The sequence below is a fragment of the Lactuca sativa genome, chromosome 4 (genome assembly GCF_002870075.4).
Source record: "Lactuca sativa cultivar Salinas chromosome 4, Lsat_Salinas_v11, whole genome shotgun sequence".
Taxonomy (NCBI): Eukaryota; Viridiplantae; Streptophyta; class Magnoliopsida; order Asterales; family Asteraceae; genus Lactuca; species Lactuca sativa.
In genome coordinates this window covers 206931413-206951803 of record NC_056626.2, presented here as the reverse complement: position 1 = coordinate 206951803, position 20391 = coordinate 206931413, and positions in this window count along the sequence as shown.

Below are 20391 nucleotides of genomic sequence, written 5' to 3'. Positions count from 1 at the left end.
TAAATTACACGAATGATCTCTATGGTTATGGGTCACTTGCACGCTTGGTCCCTAGAAAGATTTTTTAACTCGGACGATCCCTAAAACTTTAATTTATTACCCGCCCATTTCCTCTCTTGACTTATTTGTCTGTTTAGCTGTTAGAAACCTTCATACTGGGGGCATTTTTGTCCTTTCGCCTTTGCCACTACTTTAAAACCCACCCTTTCTTCGTTCTTATTTTTCTCAGTTTTCATCGCTTGTATCAGTTGTGTTCATTATCGACTAGAATCTGCAGTTAGCTCCTCCCGTATAATCGATTGAACTTATCATTCTAATATCATCCATTGATTTCTATTCCTTAAAAAAAACAATTCATTGACAGTGGATTCTAGGGTCATCCTTCATCATCATGTTCTTCATATTTCTGGTTCTACCCTTGTGTCAATAATGATTATTCGAATGTCATGTTTGACATGAAATCCTTTGTGGTGTTGATGTTTAGGATATGATTGTCATTTGGGGTGCTGAGCTGATTTTCGGGGGTTTTTTTTGGTGAATCGACTAATTGGGCGTAGATGGTTTGAAGTTGTTTTCAATGTTGATGGTATTGCTGGAAAGTGAATAGTTATCTGATTTCGTTGGTGAATCGATGGAGGATTTCGAAATCAGGGTGATGATCGAATTTAAGTTTCGCAGGAAACGATTTCGTTGAAATCGATCTACTTAACATTTGATTGACTTTCGATGGGGCCTCGTAATTGATTTCTTATAGAGATGATATTTCGAACTATAGATGATGGATCCAAATTGATTATTGTTTTGTGTTTCAATGATGATGAAGTAGTTTCGATTTCTCAATCTTATGTGTTTTCATTAAAACAAGATCGAGAAGCAGATGTGATATCTGTTTCGATTGGTTAAATTTAGAAAAATATGGTCAAACCAATTTATTGATGTTCATTGATATATCTCGCTTTCGTTTTATCCATGTTTCGATTTATTGATTCTTTGGTTTCACATCAATTTCTTATGCAAAATCAAATGAATTCTGGTAAAAAATGGTGTGCGAATTATTGACTTTTGCAATTAAACAATGTTGAGATTCATATGATAATGTGCTCTCCTACTTTTATATTTTTTGGGATGTTTTTGAAGACAATTACATTTAAGCCCCTCCAAAGGTGAAAGGACAAAAATGCCATCGATGTGAGGGTTTCTAACGGCTAAACAAACGAACAAGCTAAGAGAGGAACTAAGCATGTAACAAATTAAAGTTTCGGGGATAGTCCGAGTTAAAAAATCTTTCTAGGGACCAAACTGCAAGTAACACATAACCATAGGGACCATTCATATAATTTACTCTTCAATTTTAGTGTTGATAGGCATATTTGTCATATTTAGAGGTCTAATAATTTTTACTTATGTTTGTAGTCCATTGAAAGATATAATATTGAACCTCGCTAAACATAATTTTGATGTTTATTAAAGACTTTCTCGATTTTGCTAACGCGAAACATACAATTCAAGTAAAATATTCATGAATAATCTGATTATACTTTTCTAATTATATTAGTTATATATACTTGCCAATGAAACCCAATCAAAACAAAAAAATATAAGGTTTTGCAAACTAAAAACATATATCTTCAACTCATTGTAATAAACAAATTTAAATAAATTCATTTTTTTCTTTTTGGCTCCAAATGAACAGCCATGAATACTTTCTTGAAATCTAAAGAAAGTAGAATGAAAAATATATAAATTGTAATTGAAATTGAGAAAATCACAGAAATACCTTTTACGCTTTCAAAAGTTTGACTATCATATCTGTATTTATTTCTCCCCAACATATTCCATCATTCAAACTTTTTCTTTCAGTGTAAGTAACCAAACATGAAATAATCTTCGTATATAGATAAAATATTTCAATTAGTCATGTAGTTAATTAATATAAGTTGCAAATGGGAGAGTTTCAAATAAATATGATTCAATATAGATGATTTATCTTGAACCATATTGATTTGCATGACCTCCTTTATAAGAGATAGACATATATATATGTGTGTTGCACATGATTAAAATAAATGGAAGTTTAAAATTGTGATTTAGAGAAATCTTATATTATAAAAGGAAGCTTTATTAAATGGTTTATAAATGTTCTTTAGGGCGCAAATGTCAAAACTTAATACTAGATATTAATTTTAAAATTTGATCACATCACTTATATAAAATTGGATTTTATAAAAGAACATTGCTAAAATGTGATATTAGTAAAAGTATACCATAGTTTATTGGATGCATGAAATAAACATGATATTATATGTTTTTCAAACTAGAATTATAAAAGCATTAAAAGACCCCTTATTTAACGCAAATATATGTCGTCTACTTTGAAAGCACTTGCACGCCACTTATATAAGCTAGTAAGATAAATGTCATCTAATTGTTTGTGTTATCTTTTAATGACCAAGGTGTATTCACGATTCTTACAACCAAGTTATAGTCCGATTATACATGTTCCTCAAACTTGATGATTTGATCGAAAACCTTTTGTGATAAATGTCACATAAGCAAGAGAGGTCTCATGCATAAATGAGATCAAACATAACATAAGTTATTAGCGATCCCATGACACTAGGAATTATATATTACAATATATTTGATAATCAATATCTACATTGTTGGATTCGATGAATGGGATAAATGAAACCTAGCCATTTATTTGTTTTGTAACTTAGATCCTAGAATTTGATAATTAATGTTTTTGAAACTTAAAGGGTATTGATTATTAAAGATTTAAATATTGAAAATACAAAATGAAATATGTTAAATTTTGTAGATGAAAACAAAATCCGATCTCACTACCATGCATTATCATTCTTCCGCTAATTTACAAGAAATAATTACATTTGACGCATATAATTTTAGAAAATGGTATCGTACCTTGAGCGATATTCTCAAAAGGGATAAGAAATTATATATTATTAAAGGCGTTATTCCTGAACCACCCGCTCTAAGAAATAAATCCTAACATGATACATGGTGGAAGCACCATTGTGACGCTGAAGATAATTATGACATCATATTAGAAACAATTATTCTTGACTTCTAGAAAATCTTGGAAAACTTAGAAGCAGATTAGGTGTTTTGTCAAATGAGGCAGATATTCCTAAAATACAGTGATATTTGGTTTGAGCCATTTTAAACATTGGAAGAATACGAGGCTTTTAGAGTCATATTGTGTGCTCCAAGAGCCCTTTGTTCATAGAAAGGATATGTATAATCCTAAGAAATCCATAAAGGCCCTTAAAGATGGATCTTGTTTCTGTTGTCAAGAAACTGGAAACTAGAAGAGGAACTATCCCTTTTACCAGAGAAGTACCGGTCGGAACAGTAATTCATGTATGTATTAAGTAGAACTTTTACCTTTTATTTAATACTCAAGTACTTGATACTTTAAGTTAATATAATATTGGTAAATGTTTACATATATTCAAGAATAGTAAGTAGCGAGGAGCAAGCAAGTTGAAACTTGTAACATCCCAAAAACCCTGACAAAATTTTTATTTTTAAAACCATCTTAAAATCCATAATTCACACAAAACATAGTTCCAAAACCATAAGTATAAATCAGAGTATCCCAAAATCAGAAGTTAAATAAATATCTAGGATAATGTGCACAATCATGCCTTCACCTTGCCCCTATCCTCTAATGTACCTGAAACCATAAAATCAAACTATAAACCAAAGATTAGTATGTTCTCCCAAAGTACGAAACAAGACAACATAATACAATACACGCAACCAGGCTTGTAGCACTACGCTGGACCTCCACCGATCCTTCATCTACTAGTTGGACCGCTCTCGAGCCTACAACATAATATAGACCGCTCTTTTTGGCCTAAAATATCAACTGGACCGCCCATGTATCTTAGCCTTCAGCATAAAGCAGGACCGCCTCAACCCCACAACATAATAACATGTCGACATATACAACTATATCATACATATCTACAAGTCTAACATATCTACCAGCAAGTACATGTAATCATACATATCTACCAGTCTAACATATCACCAGTGAATACAGGTAATTATATAGATCTACCAGTCTAACATATAACCATCATTACATCATCATATATACTAAGATACATAACCTAGTGGGCCAACATTGGTACCTTCGACCCACGAGTACAGTGAGGAAAACTTACCTCACAGTCTGACAGATAGTTGAACTGATCACTGCTCCAAACACTATCTCTACAGGTCACCTATATAATAAACAATGACTCAGTGTCAATCTACTATTCAAATTACTCCAAATGACCTAAAGTCAAACTTGGTCAAAGTCAACAGTCAACAATCAAAAGTCAAAGGTCCACATTCACACTGATTACGCCATGCGTAGAGCATCACTTGGCTTTTACATGAAAAAATAGAGCTACGCGCTGCGTACCCATATGTATGCCCTTCATACTCATGTAGAAAAACAAACATTCCGTTAAGTGCTTAATACAAAAAGCATCTTGTCTAACTCTTAGATAAGGTCTAAATAAATGTCGTAAGTGATAAAGTTCCAAAATTTATGCACTTGCATGGCTTATCAAAGCTCAAGAACAAATGCTAATCCTATAACAACTTTTATGGATTTCAAACTCATGCATTGATAGTTGGATAAGGCCAAGACACCATTTTGTGACTTAATACCCTAAAATACTTCTAGAAATGCACTTTACAAGGTCTAGAGTTGTTCATACTCAAATGGACGAAAATAATGGGACAAAATGGCATAACTTCAACATCTAAGCTAGATATATCAATAAAGTCATAAAGGTACAAATTTTTTACCTTGTGGAGATGAATGAGGGAGAGGAACTACTAGATCCAAGGTTGATTCAACCTTTCAAGCACCACCACCACCTTCTTCTTTCTTCAAAAGAACCCAAAAACACTGCTCACATTTCACTAAAATAAGGCTAGGATTTCAAGGGAGACGTTTGGGGAAATGGATGCTAAGAATGAAAGGGTTTTATGAAGGTTAAGTTCCTTAAATAGGGCTCAAAACCCCAGAGTTAGGGTTTGGATTCTAGCCACGTACGCCCTGCGTACTTAAGATCTATACGTTGTGTAGATCATTAAAGACTCATCTCCAACGTTCCTTCTATGTAGTGTGTAGAAGGCTATCTACGCCCTGTGTAGATCAAAACTCAATACTTATACTTAACAAATTTCGAAAGGAATTTAACTGCAAGGATAGGGTGTTACAGAACTTCATTCTTGGTGTTTGTTATTTATGCTTAGAGCATAAAATACTTGTATTGTAAAACAATGTTTTTTTAATAATGTATATTTGAATTTAAACTGTGTCGCGAATTCCGTTGTCAATCAAGATCAAGAGTTGTCTGCTCCGGGTAGGGCTCGCTCCGGGAAAGGAAAGCTTTGGGCGGAGAGTTCTTCGCATTGAGTGAGGGTAGCTTCAGAGACTCATACCTACATATATGTCTTGGTTTATTGATTAGATGAGTGATTATTTACTTAATAGTTTTTCATAACGATCACCTTTATATTCCGAAATTATTAATTTAAGAACTAGATCTCTTAATATAACTATAAAGTAAATATCAATATTTTCTAAACAAAGGATCTATAAGCAAACACTTTAGACTCAAACATGATTTGAATTGAATTTATCTATGACATTGTTATCTTTATTATAAAAATAAAATATAGATATTCCAACTTCATAAATTAGATTTTTGAAGGCATATAATATAGTTTATTTGATATATGTGAATCTTATTTATGTATAAAATATTACTAATGATATTTTCACTAGATGGTTGAGAAAATAATTATTAAGGAACTATAAAATGTGATGTATGACTTGCATTCTAATGATTGTCTAGGTTTAGTACAAGATACCTCAGCTACTTTATTAAAAACTATAGCCACTATAATTATATTTTATATGATACAAGATAAATGTGAAATCTTTTACTTTTCAAATATAAAGTTGAGAAATAAATCAGTAGTATCATCTAAAGTCTTAGAGATAATAAATGATGAACTAAACCTTAATAGATATGGTTTACTTTCTAATCCATAGAAATTATCCTCATTTATCCTTTTGGGATTACGTCTTAGTCACTATCACGTGTATCTCGAATACAAAAACCAACTAATGAGTAGATAAAACAACTTATAAGATTTTTTATGGAAGGGCTCCGTCCTTATATTACTTAATGTTTTAAGGATTTGAAGCCTATGTTAGACTAAAGCTTCTAAACCCAAAATCTACTAAATACATATTTGTAGAATATTCTAAAAGGTTATTCAAATTATTATATACAAATCCACCAAGAATAAGATCTCTTCTCTAAAAGCTGAGTTATTAGAAAGCAAGATTTTAATAACAAAACAAGTGGGAGGCACGTGGAACTTGAAGTAGCTCAAGAACCATAGCCTGATGTAGCAAGAGTTGGCACTAGTTTTTACAAGAAATTATTAAACATGAATAATAACTGTTCATCAACATAAATTGTTCACATATATCGTAGAAATCATCTGTAACATGAGAAACATGGAATCTATTGTAACACCCCAAAATTTTCAAAAACCTTTTCAAATGCTATGGCTATAAAAACATTTGGATATTAACTCCCATTTAACATAAAACTGGTCTCACAAAAACAATTGCAGTTAAAACCTTGGGTGTTACCATTAATCATCATACAACCATAGAAAGTAAATACGAATTACATCAATAACATTAAATAAGGAACATAACAAGTTCCACTCCATTCTCTATCTCTTAATCTTTTTACTTCCATCTATTATCCTCTCTCCTTAAAGGTAACCTGAGATACATGGCATTAAAAAGATATATGTAAGACAATAATGTCTCGTGAGCTACGTGGGTTTGTGACCCAAAACATTTATCACATTTTTATCAAAAACATTTCATCTTTGCAAAACATAGTTTTAGACCATAAGACATTTTCAAGCATTTTCAAGGTAAACTCATTCCATACATGCCATTAATATCATTGCATATCTTATCATTTCATTTCATTTCAAAAGCCATATTTCCATATTTCATTTTCTTTTATCATTAAGGGCTAATTTTGGTATTAAACATTTACCATTTTTATACTTAGGGTCTACGTCCAATAAAGGAACCACTCCCAAATCCATACCAAGGTGGAAAGAACAAATTAATCCACCAAGACATCATTTTCATTAGGACATCTATCTCGCAAAGGGGAGGCACCATCATGATAGTTTCCTCTAGTGCCTCTTACGAGGTATCATGGCCCGGGCAGTTTTCATTTCATCACTTTCCAAGTCTGTTCATTACTTTCCCTAGAAATCAATCGCGTCTGAGTATTTAGTTTCATCTAAATATGGAATTCATTATTCCATTCTGTTCTTTTCTCAATCAACTTGTTTGAAATTTAAAGTTCTTAATTATATGTAATAACATATTCTTTTCCCAAATAACTGACTTTAACTAGTTTCTTAATCATAAATTTGGAGTTCCAATTCTTGTCCCCTTCTAGACTTTTATCAAAAGTCAACTATTTCCTTTTTTATCTAATTATTTGTTAACAACCTCAATAGCTCAATTTGTATCATTCCTTGGTGTTTCTAACTCACTACTAAAAATACTTAATGAATACAAGCTCAATTTCCAACATGTATCAAATGTATCCCAAGTAATTTCTCATTTTCATATTAGTTGTTTGACTTTGACAGAAAAGTTAAAGTTGTCACAATTTCCAATTTTCTATTATCACGATTTTAGCTCATTCATGACTCTTATTTGACATAATGCATGTGTTCAAATCCCTAACTCACCCGAATCCTTACCATATTTCACAAAACCCTTTCATGGTTCCACCAAGTTTAGGTATGTATCATGTGTTTATAATTGTATGTCCCTATAGTGTTATAACCATGTCATACATAACCGACCTTAACTTCACCACTTAGAAGGTTTTGATCTAGTGGGTTAGATTGTCCATACACTATTCTTACTTCCATTACTCACTTTAAAAGCACTCAATGTAGCATTCTAAAAGTTAATCTAACTTATCTAAAGCCTCATATCATCTAGCATGGTAATTCCTTTCTATCTCTTGTTGAATATCATTCTATCTAACTTAAGGCATAGTCATACTATGACTCATTCACAATTTTCATAATCAATGTCTAAGCCTACGAGTGGAATGATCCAATTTCTAATTTGCTTAAACTATGGCTCTGATATCAAACTGAAACACACCAAAAAATTTCAAACTTTAAAATGTTATGGTTTTAAAAACATTCGGGTATCAACCACATTTAACAAAAACCAGTCCCACAAAAAACCTTTATAAATTAAAACATTCAGTGTTACCATTAAGAATCAATAAATCCATATCAAGCAAATAAGAATTACATCAATACAAAATAATAAGGAACTTATCAAGTTCCACTCCATTCTCTATAACTTGACTTCTAACTTGCATCTATCATCCTCTCTCCTTAGAGGTAACCTGAGATACATGACATTGAAAAGAGATACATAAGACAATAATGTCTCGTGATCTACGTGGGTTTGTGATCCAAAACATTTATCAGGTTTTTCTCAAAAACATTTCATCTTTGCAAAACATACTTTTAGACCACAAAACATTTTCAAGCATTTTCAAGGAAAACTCACTTCATACACGTCATAAATATCATTTCATATCTTATCTTTTCATTTCATTTCAAAAGCCATATTTCCATATTTCATTTTCTTTTATCATTAAAGGCTAATTTTGGTATTAAAAGTGTTGCCATTCTTATAACTAGGGTCTACGTCAAATAAAGGAACCACTCCCAAGTCTAGACCAAGGTGGAAAGAACAAATCCATCCACCAAGGCATCATTTCCATTTGGACATCTATCTCGCGAAGTGGACGCGCCACCCCGATAGATTCCTCTAGTGCCTCTTACGAGGTATCATGGCCCGGGCAGTTTTCATTTCATTACTTTCCAATTCTTTTCATTATTTTCTTGGCTACCATATTGTGTTAAGAATGTAGGCCATACGAGATGTTAGTATATCGAAAATCATGATTTAGTAGGCATTTAGTCCATGTTGAGCATATTACGTTATGTTTGAGACTTTAATACCAGTGAAGGTAAAAAAGGGCAAGATGAAAAGATATATCGGCATCCAAGTCCTAAAAAATGACTTACTAATGGATATATTAAGAATGGGATGTTGGTGACATGATTGAGCATGAAGGGATAGGCTTAGGAAAATTAGAACTTGAGTAAGGAGATAGAAAAATGTTGACTTAAGGTTGGATAACCTTATCGCATGATGTTGTTAAAAGTTCAAAAAGGTACAAAGACTTAAAAGTGTCCAAGAAGGTTAATATCCCCTAATTATGTAGTATTGATTATTAGGGGGGCTGTAATTGTGACAAATGACCAAGGCAATGTGACCATTAAGAAAAAATTGAACAGATATGGGATGAAGTTCTAATGAGATGGCTCACGAGGTAATTCCGAGGACGGAGTCCTTTTAAGGAGTAAATAATTGTAACATCCAAAAATTTAAGACTGGGTTCTTAATTTAATAAAGTAAATAAATGAAAATGATTTATAAAGTTAAATCATTAAGGAATAATCATAACATAAGTTTATACGATGTTTAGGAAGTTAGAAGTGTAAATAATAACATTTTAAAACTAAAGGGCTAAAAGTGTGAAGTTGGCAAAGTTAGTTGACCAAAGGGATGACTCAATGTAAGAGATTATCAAGGTTATAAAATGGATGAGGAAGGACTTATTATGTCAAAACATGAGCTAAAGTCATAAATATTGAGGTTTGGTGAGTTTTGGCTAAAATGAGGAAACTTGAGGGACCAAATATGAAAAATATAGAAATAAGATGAAAACCCTCCTCATTCATATTCCAGATTCGTGATGGGTATTCTAGTGCACCCTGTTTCCAAGACAAAACCTAAAATCTGAAGATGTGTTTTAAGAATTATTTTATTCCGATATATGTATATATTTAAATAAAGAGTTTAGTGAAAAAGTGTGTAATTGGCATTATAATTTGTTTTGGAGGTCTAAAGAGTGCTTTTGGGATTCGTATTGGAAAGAATATTTGAACATATGGGTAAAGGATAATCAATTGGTCTCATTTTGTAGTTTGTGAAGTTATATTGAAAATATTTCGTAGAGGAGGGACTACTTGGGTAAATTTGGGTGTAATTTGAAAGAAAAAGAGAAGGAAGTGTTGAATATGTCACAATTGAGATTTTGGGGTTAAAAATGTAATTTCTGGATTTAAATTAAAAAATATCATGAAGAGAGGGGCTGAATGGTAAATATTGGATTAAAGTTGAAAAGATTTTATGGAGACAGGGGCTAAAGGGTAATTTTTGGGTTTAAATTGAAAAAATCTGGTTGGAAGGGGCCTATCTTGGTAAATTGGACAGAAGTTTGAAGGAACATGGGTTAAACCTGTCAACCTCATGTAACCTCCATATATATACATAATCTTACGTAACCCTAACCCTAGGAGCCCTTTCAGCCGCCACCCTCACTCAACCAACTCCGACACCGCCACCTTATACTCCCATCCTTCCTCCGCCACCTCATAGCCGCCATTGAGTCCGGAAACCACTAGAGCCAACTACCTCATATATCCTACGACAAGACGTGTTCTAAAGATGTTAGGGGAAGATCTTCGGGACTAACAATGACGGTGAGCGTCTGTCGCCACCTCCATCCACCATTTCTACTGAAGACGAAGTTGCCATTGAACAAGCCCTGCTCAATTGTTGCAGCTGCTACACCACCGACGACGACAAAGCTGGGAGCCAACAAGTTGAAGACCTTTATTGTTGCTCCAGGGTTGTTGAGGACGAGGACCGACGACAGACGTCGTGGTTGATGTTGTGACAGACGCGGCCACCTTTTTGCCGCAAAAGACGTCCTCCCTTCTACGTTTCCATTCAGGCCGCTGCTAGCGGTCACTGCCACCACCAAACAACCTTTCTGTATCTCCGGTCATCATCTGTCACCGCCTGCCGCTGCAAGGAAGATGATTCATGTATGTTTTCAGCTCGTGTTTATGAGTATGTGCATTTTTTTACTCGGTTGGGAATCAAGAGAATCCACCACTACCACCGTAAGGTGGTGGCTATCACTCTCTACCACCACCGGCCACCACAAGGGTGGCTGAGTGTGGGTTTTGTGATATTTTGTGTATATGCGTGTGTTCATTTGGATGGTGTTGTATCTTCTAATTGGTGACCGGAATAATCAAGAAATTCATAACCATCACCATGAGGTGGTGGCTGCCGCCTTCTGCCGCTGCCAACCGTCATGTTGGGTGGCGGTGTGATATTGATTGTGTTTAGTTTTCTTTTGGGATGCTTGGACATGATTGGACTAGAACCATAACCACCACCACCGTGAGGTGGTGCCTGCCGCCGGGTGTCGCCGTCGACCACCACCGCCCGAGGTGGCAGTGGGTGGTGCTCGACCTAATGAAACCCTAATTGACCTAAGGAAACTCTAGTTGACCTAATGAAACATTAATTGGCCTAAAATCTAATCATTTGGGTTTTGGTGATTGGGCTAATGATGAGCCATCCAAGCACAAGCATATGGACTAGAATAATTAGATGGGATTCAGGGTAAGGCCATGTGAGGGGTTTGGGCCCAATTTGGAAAACTGGGCCATAGATGGGCCATAACTGGGCCTTGATGATTATGAGATGTTGGACCATTGGAATGCCAAATGTTTGGACTAGAATAAATGGTTGGGCCTTAGGGTAAGACCATGTAAAGGTTTGAGCCCAATTTGGATATGGGCCTTTGTATTGTGCCTTGAGCTTGAATCAAGCTAATATGGGGGTAAAGTAGTCTTTTACCCCAAGCATGGACTTATGGTTATGTATTGGAACCCAATTATTAATTGGGTGTTATTTTCATGTTGACAGTTCGGGAATCTGTCATCCATCAGCTAGGGTTTTCTCCGCGGGACTTCAGCAGCGTGAGGTGAGTTACCTTCCAGTAGAGATGGGTTTAAGGCACCAATGTCGGCCCGCTGGTAGGTGATTATGTTTAAGATGCTTGTCTTTGTGATAATTGTCTGGTTTGCCACTATCTGATATGCCTTATATGCTAGGATACTATGATATATGTGTTAGTAGTAGCAGGGGTGAAATAGTCCCTGGATACCGGTTGAAAGAGACCGAAGGGGTAGATAGTAACCATGTATGCCTAGTAGGATGTTCATGATATGTTATTGTGTGGTAGTGGTAGAGGTTAAATAGTCCCTATAACCGGTTAAGATAACCGGAGGGGTAGGTCGGACACCCCAGTATGTATGACAGGGGTAGGTTGGGCACCCCAGTATGCCTAACAGGGTATCTTGAGCACCCCGGTATGCTCAACATGGTAGGTCGGGAACCTAGAGATGACTGACAGGGGTAGGTTGGGCACCCCAATATGCCTGACAATATGTTATTTGTATGGTATGTGGTATGATGGGGGAACTCACTAAGCTTCGTGCTTACAGTTTACAGTTTTGGTTTCAGATACTTAGTTTTCAAAGGAGAGGAGCCGACATGATCGCAGCGCATCACACTATGTTTTCCGCATATGAGATCTTTGGGATTACATTCTCATATTGTTTTATGATAACATGTTTTGATAATTGACACTTTGTTTTTGACATGGGATGTTATTATGAATGTTTTTATATCGTTGGTTTTATAATAGCTTAATTAAAAATGAAATTTTTGGTCTTAAATTTTAGGATGTTACATCTAGAGACCCTCTAATTGGCGATTCTTCATCTTATTCTATCTAGGATTTGGTCTAAGTGAAGGATTAATTAATCAAGCAAAGGAAAGAAGGAAATAAATGCTTATAAGGTATATAATCTTTTCCTCTTGCTCCATTTTCGATTTCAAGTTTTGGGTAAAACTTTAATCTCGTTTTTAGTTCAAATAAATGATTAGGGTTTGGTTTTCTAATCTCCCTTGAGTGGTTTCCATGGTTCTAATCTCAATCCAATAATTCTATTGATGGATTTGATGATTTGGTAAAAAAAACTCCATGAACCCTAAAAAACCCAAATTAAGGATGGTTCAATTGATGATGAAATTGATTTGTATTCTATGACCTAGATGATGCTTGATGACAATGAATCCAATTGGAATGCTCAATATCATCCATGATGGTAGAATCAGGCATAAACATGGTTTTAGATGGTTTTGGAAGTAATTATGATGAAAACAATGAAATTCTTGGTATGTGAGCATTTAATGAGTATATGATACTCATGAATACGAGTTGATACTATTAGAATGATTTTAATGGAAAAACATGAGGACTTGAATGATCTTTAGTTGAATTTATGGAATATTTAACTATAAGGGCATTTTAGGAAATGTATTGATTGCTACATAATGATTGACAACTAAGAAGTGAATGATGTTAATGAACATGAATTTACACTTTGACATGAAATTGGAACACAACATGAAGGGGTTCTAGTGAAGTTCTAGCCCTATTGATTGTTTTGGCCGAAAGGGAAATTTGGGAAGCATGGAAAGGAATTGAGGATTCCATAGTGAATTAAGTATTTACAATGGTATGTATTATAGTTTTATGTGCTTGACCACATTTTTATGAATTTTCAATAAGTTGGAGACAAGCTTTGTAAACTTTGGAATGATCAAGTCAAAAATGGACAAGTTTGTCCTTCTTATGGAACTTGATGATTTATATGTTCTTAAATGGTTTCAGTGAGCACTTAATGAATTAAGTGGGATGTTTTAGGATGATAAAACACCTCCTAAAGATGTGTGAGAACCTAAATAAATGGCACAAAGTGAATGGGAAAAGGGACTTTAAGAACTATGCATAGTCTGGTCTTATATTGAGGAAATTCAAGAATTTTGTGTGTGCAGACCTCATTCCACGACTGTGGAATGGCAAGACAAATTATTCCACGAGCGTGGAATGTCCTGATTAGCATCGTGTAAATTTTTTGTAACTTTTGTATACATGCACACTCAGATTTACGCATGGTTTTCGCCTACGTTCATATTTTTGCATAAGGAATGAGGTGAAACAATAAAATTTAGTAATGGAACATATGAGGGGTATTTGGTCATTTTAATGACTTACGCCCATGTTATATAGGTGATGATTGAGAGTGTTGCTCTAAGGAAAAGAACTAGAAAATGACTAGCTAACCTACGTGTGATTGAGGTGAGTACGTGTTGGCATTTTTCCCACTTTGGGGTACATGGAAAAATGATTTTATGATAATGAAATGCAATGATTTGATATATGAAATGTTTTGAAATGAAAGCCTCAAATGTTTTCTGAAAGGGTATTTTGAAAGAGTGTCGTGAAAGCAAGAATGTTTTTGAAAGAAAAGAACATTTTCGAAGATTGAATGTCTTGAAAATGTGTTTGAAATGTTTTGAAATATAGATGCTTTACTTTTGAAATGAGTTTATGATACTAATGTATGAAATGTGTAAAGCATGGAAAGTAATGACAAGAAATGTAAAGTAGTGAAAATGAATGGAAAGTAATGAAAAGAATTGGAAAGTAATGAAATGAAAATAGTCTGGGCCATGATACCTCGTAATAGGCACTAAAGGAATCTATCGGGGTGGTGGCTCCCCTTCACGAGATAGATGTGCTAATGGAAATGATGCCTTGGTGGATAGATTTGTTCTTTCCACCTTGGTCTAGACTTGGGAGTGGTTCCTTTATTTGACGTAGACCCTAATTATAAGAATGGCAACACTTTTAATACCAAAATTAGCCTGTAATGATAAAAGAAAATGAAATATGGAAATATGGCTTTTGAAATGAAATGAAAAGATAAGATATGAAATGATATTTATGACATGTATGAAATGAGTTTTCCTTGAAAATGCTTGAAAATGTTTTATGGTCTAAAACTATGTTTTGCACAGATGAAATGTTTTTGATAAACATGTGATAAATGTTTGGGTTCACAAACTCATGTAGCCAACAAGACATTATTGTCTTACATATCTCTTTTTAATGTCATGTATCTCAGGTTACCTTTATGGAGAGAGGATGATTGATGGAAGTTAGAAGTCAAATTATAGAGAATCGAGTGGAACTTGATAAGTTCCTTATTATTTTGTATTGATGTAATTCTTATTTTCTTGCTATAAATTTATTGATTCTTAATGGTAACACCCAATATTTTAATTTATAAAGGTTTTTTGTGGGACCGATTTTTGTTAAATGTGGGTTGATACCCGAATGTTTTTAAAACCATATCATTTTAAAGTTTGAAATTTTTTTGGGGTGTTTCATCTATCATTAGTGATTTTTTCTTGAAAGTTTATGGTAAACCTATCAACTACGAAAATGCTATATCAGATATTGAATTTGATGAATGACTTTGTGTCCTAAACACTGAGATGTAATCCACATATAATAATAATGTATGAACTTGATTAATCTTCCTCCTTATAGTAAAACTAGAATGAGTAAATGATTATTACAATTAGAATACATAAATGGAGATCTATACACATTAACAAAAACTTGTTATACAAAGCTTTGTTCATACTTATGTCATTGGCTATGACCAAAGATTTTCTCAAGTAGCTATGATTAGATCTACAAGGATATTATTTAACATAACCACATATTATGATTACGAGATATGACGAATAGATTTCAAGAAAATTGTTTTCTTAATAGACACCTACTTGAAGATGTCTATATAGTTTAGCCTAGAGGATTTGTTAATCCAAGATATCCTAACAAAGTGTATAAGCTTTAAGATCCATTGATTGATATAAAGCAAACATCTCAAGGACGGAATCATCATTTTAATAAGTAAACAAAAAGTATGATTTTACATTAAAATGAAGATAACATCTGTGTTTACTAAGAACTAGTAGGAGCATAGTGATATTCTGAATCTTGTATGAATAAGAAATACTTAATCATGAGAAATTACATTCCGACTATGCAAGGTCATTTCGCCTTAATTCAAAAAGTATTTCTAAAATTATAGAATTAGGAAAGACAAGATACATTCTTGGTATATAAAATCTATGGAGATAGATAAAGAAGAATGTTAAATATTTAAATCTTTATACATATATTGACAATATCTTGAAAGAAATCATGATACAAGATTACTTTGGAGGATTATTGACAATGTCAAATGGCACCATTTTGAGCTTGCCTTAAGAAAGACCTGCCACATATATAATAAGTTTGAGTTAGATAAGCAGATTTATATTCTATTTTCTTGGAAAAACAAATCATCATTTATGAAATATTGTGTACAAGACCATGTATATGATTATGATATGAACATATCATAAGATACAATTAGTATACATTGGAAAGTCATTTAGATGACTATAAAGACATTATTAAAATACTTAAAAAGAACTAAGAGAATGTATGTGAGTTAATCGGTTTAGAAGAAGATCTTAAAGATCTATATAAGATGCTAACTTCAAAACAGATAGATATAATTATGAATTATAATTGGATTATGACTTTATTATGAATGAGAATGAGTTTTATTGGAATAAGCTCCAAGCAAAACATAATTTAATAATCTACTACACAGTAAGAATACATTGCTACTTCAGAAGATGCAATCAAATATGATTTGATGAATGAGTTCATTGAAAGTCTAGGTTGAGTCCTTCTATTCAAGAATAACCTAGAAATTTTTTGTAACATCATAAATGTACTTAATCAACTCTAAGTCACATCAAACCATCAATCATATTCTCCAAGATATTTAACTATACTTAGAATAAAGTTAAATATGGAGTTAATCATATTCACAAAATTCACACAAATTAAATTTATTCAAACCCATTAATAAAGTCTTTATTTTAATCTCATCATGAAAGGTCAGGTTTGAGTTGTAGGGCATCATTATTCTAGAAATAGGATTTGAATTGGATTTAGTATTTGGATATTGGAACATTCTGACAACAACTATTATATGGTTTTGATATATTAGGATATGATCTTCACACTAATACTTGTTGTGTTATATATTAACATGTTTAATCCATGAATAATCTAATAATTATTCTAAAAGTCCATAGTCGATCATAATTATGAAATCAATTATGAAGTAAGACTAATATGAATTGGATTGGATAACTCTCATAAGATGAAAGTAAGCAAGAGGTTGTAACCAAGACTCATGTGTATTTTTAGAGAATAAGTATTCGACATAACCCGCATCAAGATCACCTTATAGATCACTATTATGAGCGATCATTTCCAAATGTACTATCTTTTTATATTTAATAAATGAGATACATATTGGGACTTGAATGTAGGGAACACTACACTTTGACATGGTTAAATGTTGTTCTTTGACCAAGCAGTTATAAAGGCTATTGCCAGGTGTGGTACGAACTATATAAAAGTCATATGTAGTCAATATGAGATTTGTTCCCCTTATGTGTTGAGAGTTGGACATCTAACATGCATTCTCCAAATATGAAAACCAAATGAGATTGAATAAGATCCAAGTCTCATGTTCAACGAGATGTCTGTAACAAAGTGATAACTGATAAACTTACCTTATACATCAATTGTAGCTTTGACCTTTTGGGAATTAGATGTTGATGAATAGAATTTATGTCGTATGTTATTAGGGGAAGTGAAATATTGTTTGACATTTACCAATGTCTATATCAATCTATGCCGAGTCTTGTGCAAGTTGGAGATCGAAACATATATATGTCTAAGAGTCATTATAGAATGATATTTGGTAATGAATTATGATCATACATGGTCACACCTTATAGCATGTTATCAATTATTGATTCTTTATTAGATTTTGAATACTAATGACTGTTATCAAAACTTGTAATTAATTGGTAATTTATTATTTATGGAAATAATATTTTTCTAAAGAGAAAACAACTAGTAAATTATAAGGTATGAGTTTACATGTTGTGTACATTTTTTTGGACCTACTGAAGTCTATTTATATAAATTTAGTTTATTTAAATGAAAGATGCACATGGTAGTATTAAGTTAGAGTAAAAGACACTCCAATGTCTTTTCGCTTTGTACTAAACTGTAAGGACCATAAGAGTGTGGGGTATTGCTTGTTTGACTTACATCTTAGACACCATACTTCTTACAAAGAGATGCACTTTCATTTATTAGAAGTATGGTCCATAATACTTATATGAGACTATATAAAGAAAAAAAATATCTAGTGAAATGGTTGCTTCTTTTCCTTCTTCTTTTCCTCTCAAGAGCAGTGGGTTTACTAGGTTTTTCCTCTTTCCTATCTTGCATGGTGTAGTGTAGAGTTAAAGTGTTCTAAGTTGCTTCTCCTTTTAGACTTATTTGATATAAGTTAGTTAAGGCTTAAGAAGTGCTTCATATAAGTGAAGACTAGCATCTTGAATTGGTTTACTCTTGCTTGGTGGATACTTGTAAAGAGCCTCTACTTTGAGTCTTTTGCCTCACTTCAACAAATTCCAATCTCCCATGATAATCAAAATGTTTAAAAGGTTATCTTTATTTTTTTTTCTATGGTTGTTTTAATATTTTCATGATTGAAAAATGATCATTAGTACATCGATATAAAATGGTTTAAATGTTATTCAAATTTTAATGTTTCTGTTGCTAAACTCATAGTTTATTATAAACAATTTTTGAATAAAACCCAACATGATTTTCCTTTGAACTCCCACCTCACCCTCTCTCTCTCTCTCTCACTCACCTTTTCTTCTTCCCACCATTTCCTTAAGCAATCACCACCAGAGCACCACAATCACTGAGATCAACAATGCCACAATCACCACCACATATCCAGACCAAAAACATCAGCAATGAGGCCGCTGGCTACCTTACCTTCTTCCTCCCCCTCTATCTCAATCTCGATATCTCTGTATCCCTTAAATCTCTCGATGATTTCTGATATGCCCACGCCATAGGGGAGTATGTTGATTTTTAATTTTTGTTTCTTATTTCTTGTCTTCATAAACATAAACACACACACACACATTAATACCATATAGGTTTCAATTTTTACTAAGTCAGACTTATTTTATATACATTTCATCCAAGGTTTAGAGAGAAAGAAATAACGTACCTATTTTGTTTTTAATATTTGAAAAGAGAAACTAAATAAAGGAGTTCAAATAATTTTGATAACCAATTGGACAAATCCACAACATTTCCAAATGGACAAATCCACAACAAAATATATTGAAAATGATCGTTTTATGAAGTTAACTAAGCGAATACCCGCATGTTGGACAAGATTAGTATAACGTGATAAGATTAACGATTTGAATTTTCAAAAAAGACTTACATGGAAAATATTGAGAGTGCACATATTCACTAAAAAACCAAACCAAAACCAAATCAACCAATATAACTGAACCATTACTAAAAGATGGTGTAATTTTTAATATTGATTAACCGAATACATATACTTCCCTTATGGTTTTCATAAAACACCGAATCGTTAAAAACGAAACTCAACCAATCCAACAATATTAACGAAAATATAAAACAAATATATATAAATATGGTATACAATACGTAATTATATTAGAAATTGAGAATTTGAAGATTAATCATTACGCGGTTATCAAGTCCTTAATTTTGAATTAGGATTAGTTATACAATTTGATATTAGTTATTAATCATTAATTTACAACTTTTATTTTTAGCAACGCACTGTCGAATTTTTCATTTTTTAAAGCAATGTTTATTTTTGTTTCTCACATTTTATAGTAATGTATTTTTTTATTTTCATATCATTTTGAACCATTATCATTAACCGATATTAATCGATAATCGAACACCATTAACCGACTAAAATGTTAATCGATACACATTGGTTACCAAATTTCATTAACTGATTGTAATGGTTATGGTTCGGTTTTAGCCTATAACTAAACCAAACCGACTCATACACATGCCTAGAAAATATAACATAACCATGAATTTTAATTAATTTTTTTTTGGAACAACATATATAATATATATATAGAATCAATAACATGTATACAATATAATTTATATTAATGATTCAACCACAACATATAACAGTTGTATTAAAAATACCATGACAAAGAAAATATAAAAAAAAGAATTAATATATAAAAATCATATAAATTAAAAACTCTAACATAATAAAATACTTCAAAAATGGTCAAAATACCATAAACTAACACTAAAATCTTTAATTTTGTTTTCTTGGTCACATTTGTATATAATTCATATGGTTGTCTATATAAAAGATTGGTCTTTTATAGTAATATTTTCATTAAGTGCATATAAAACATAATATATATGTTATAAAACTTTTGAATGTTTAAGT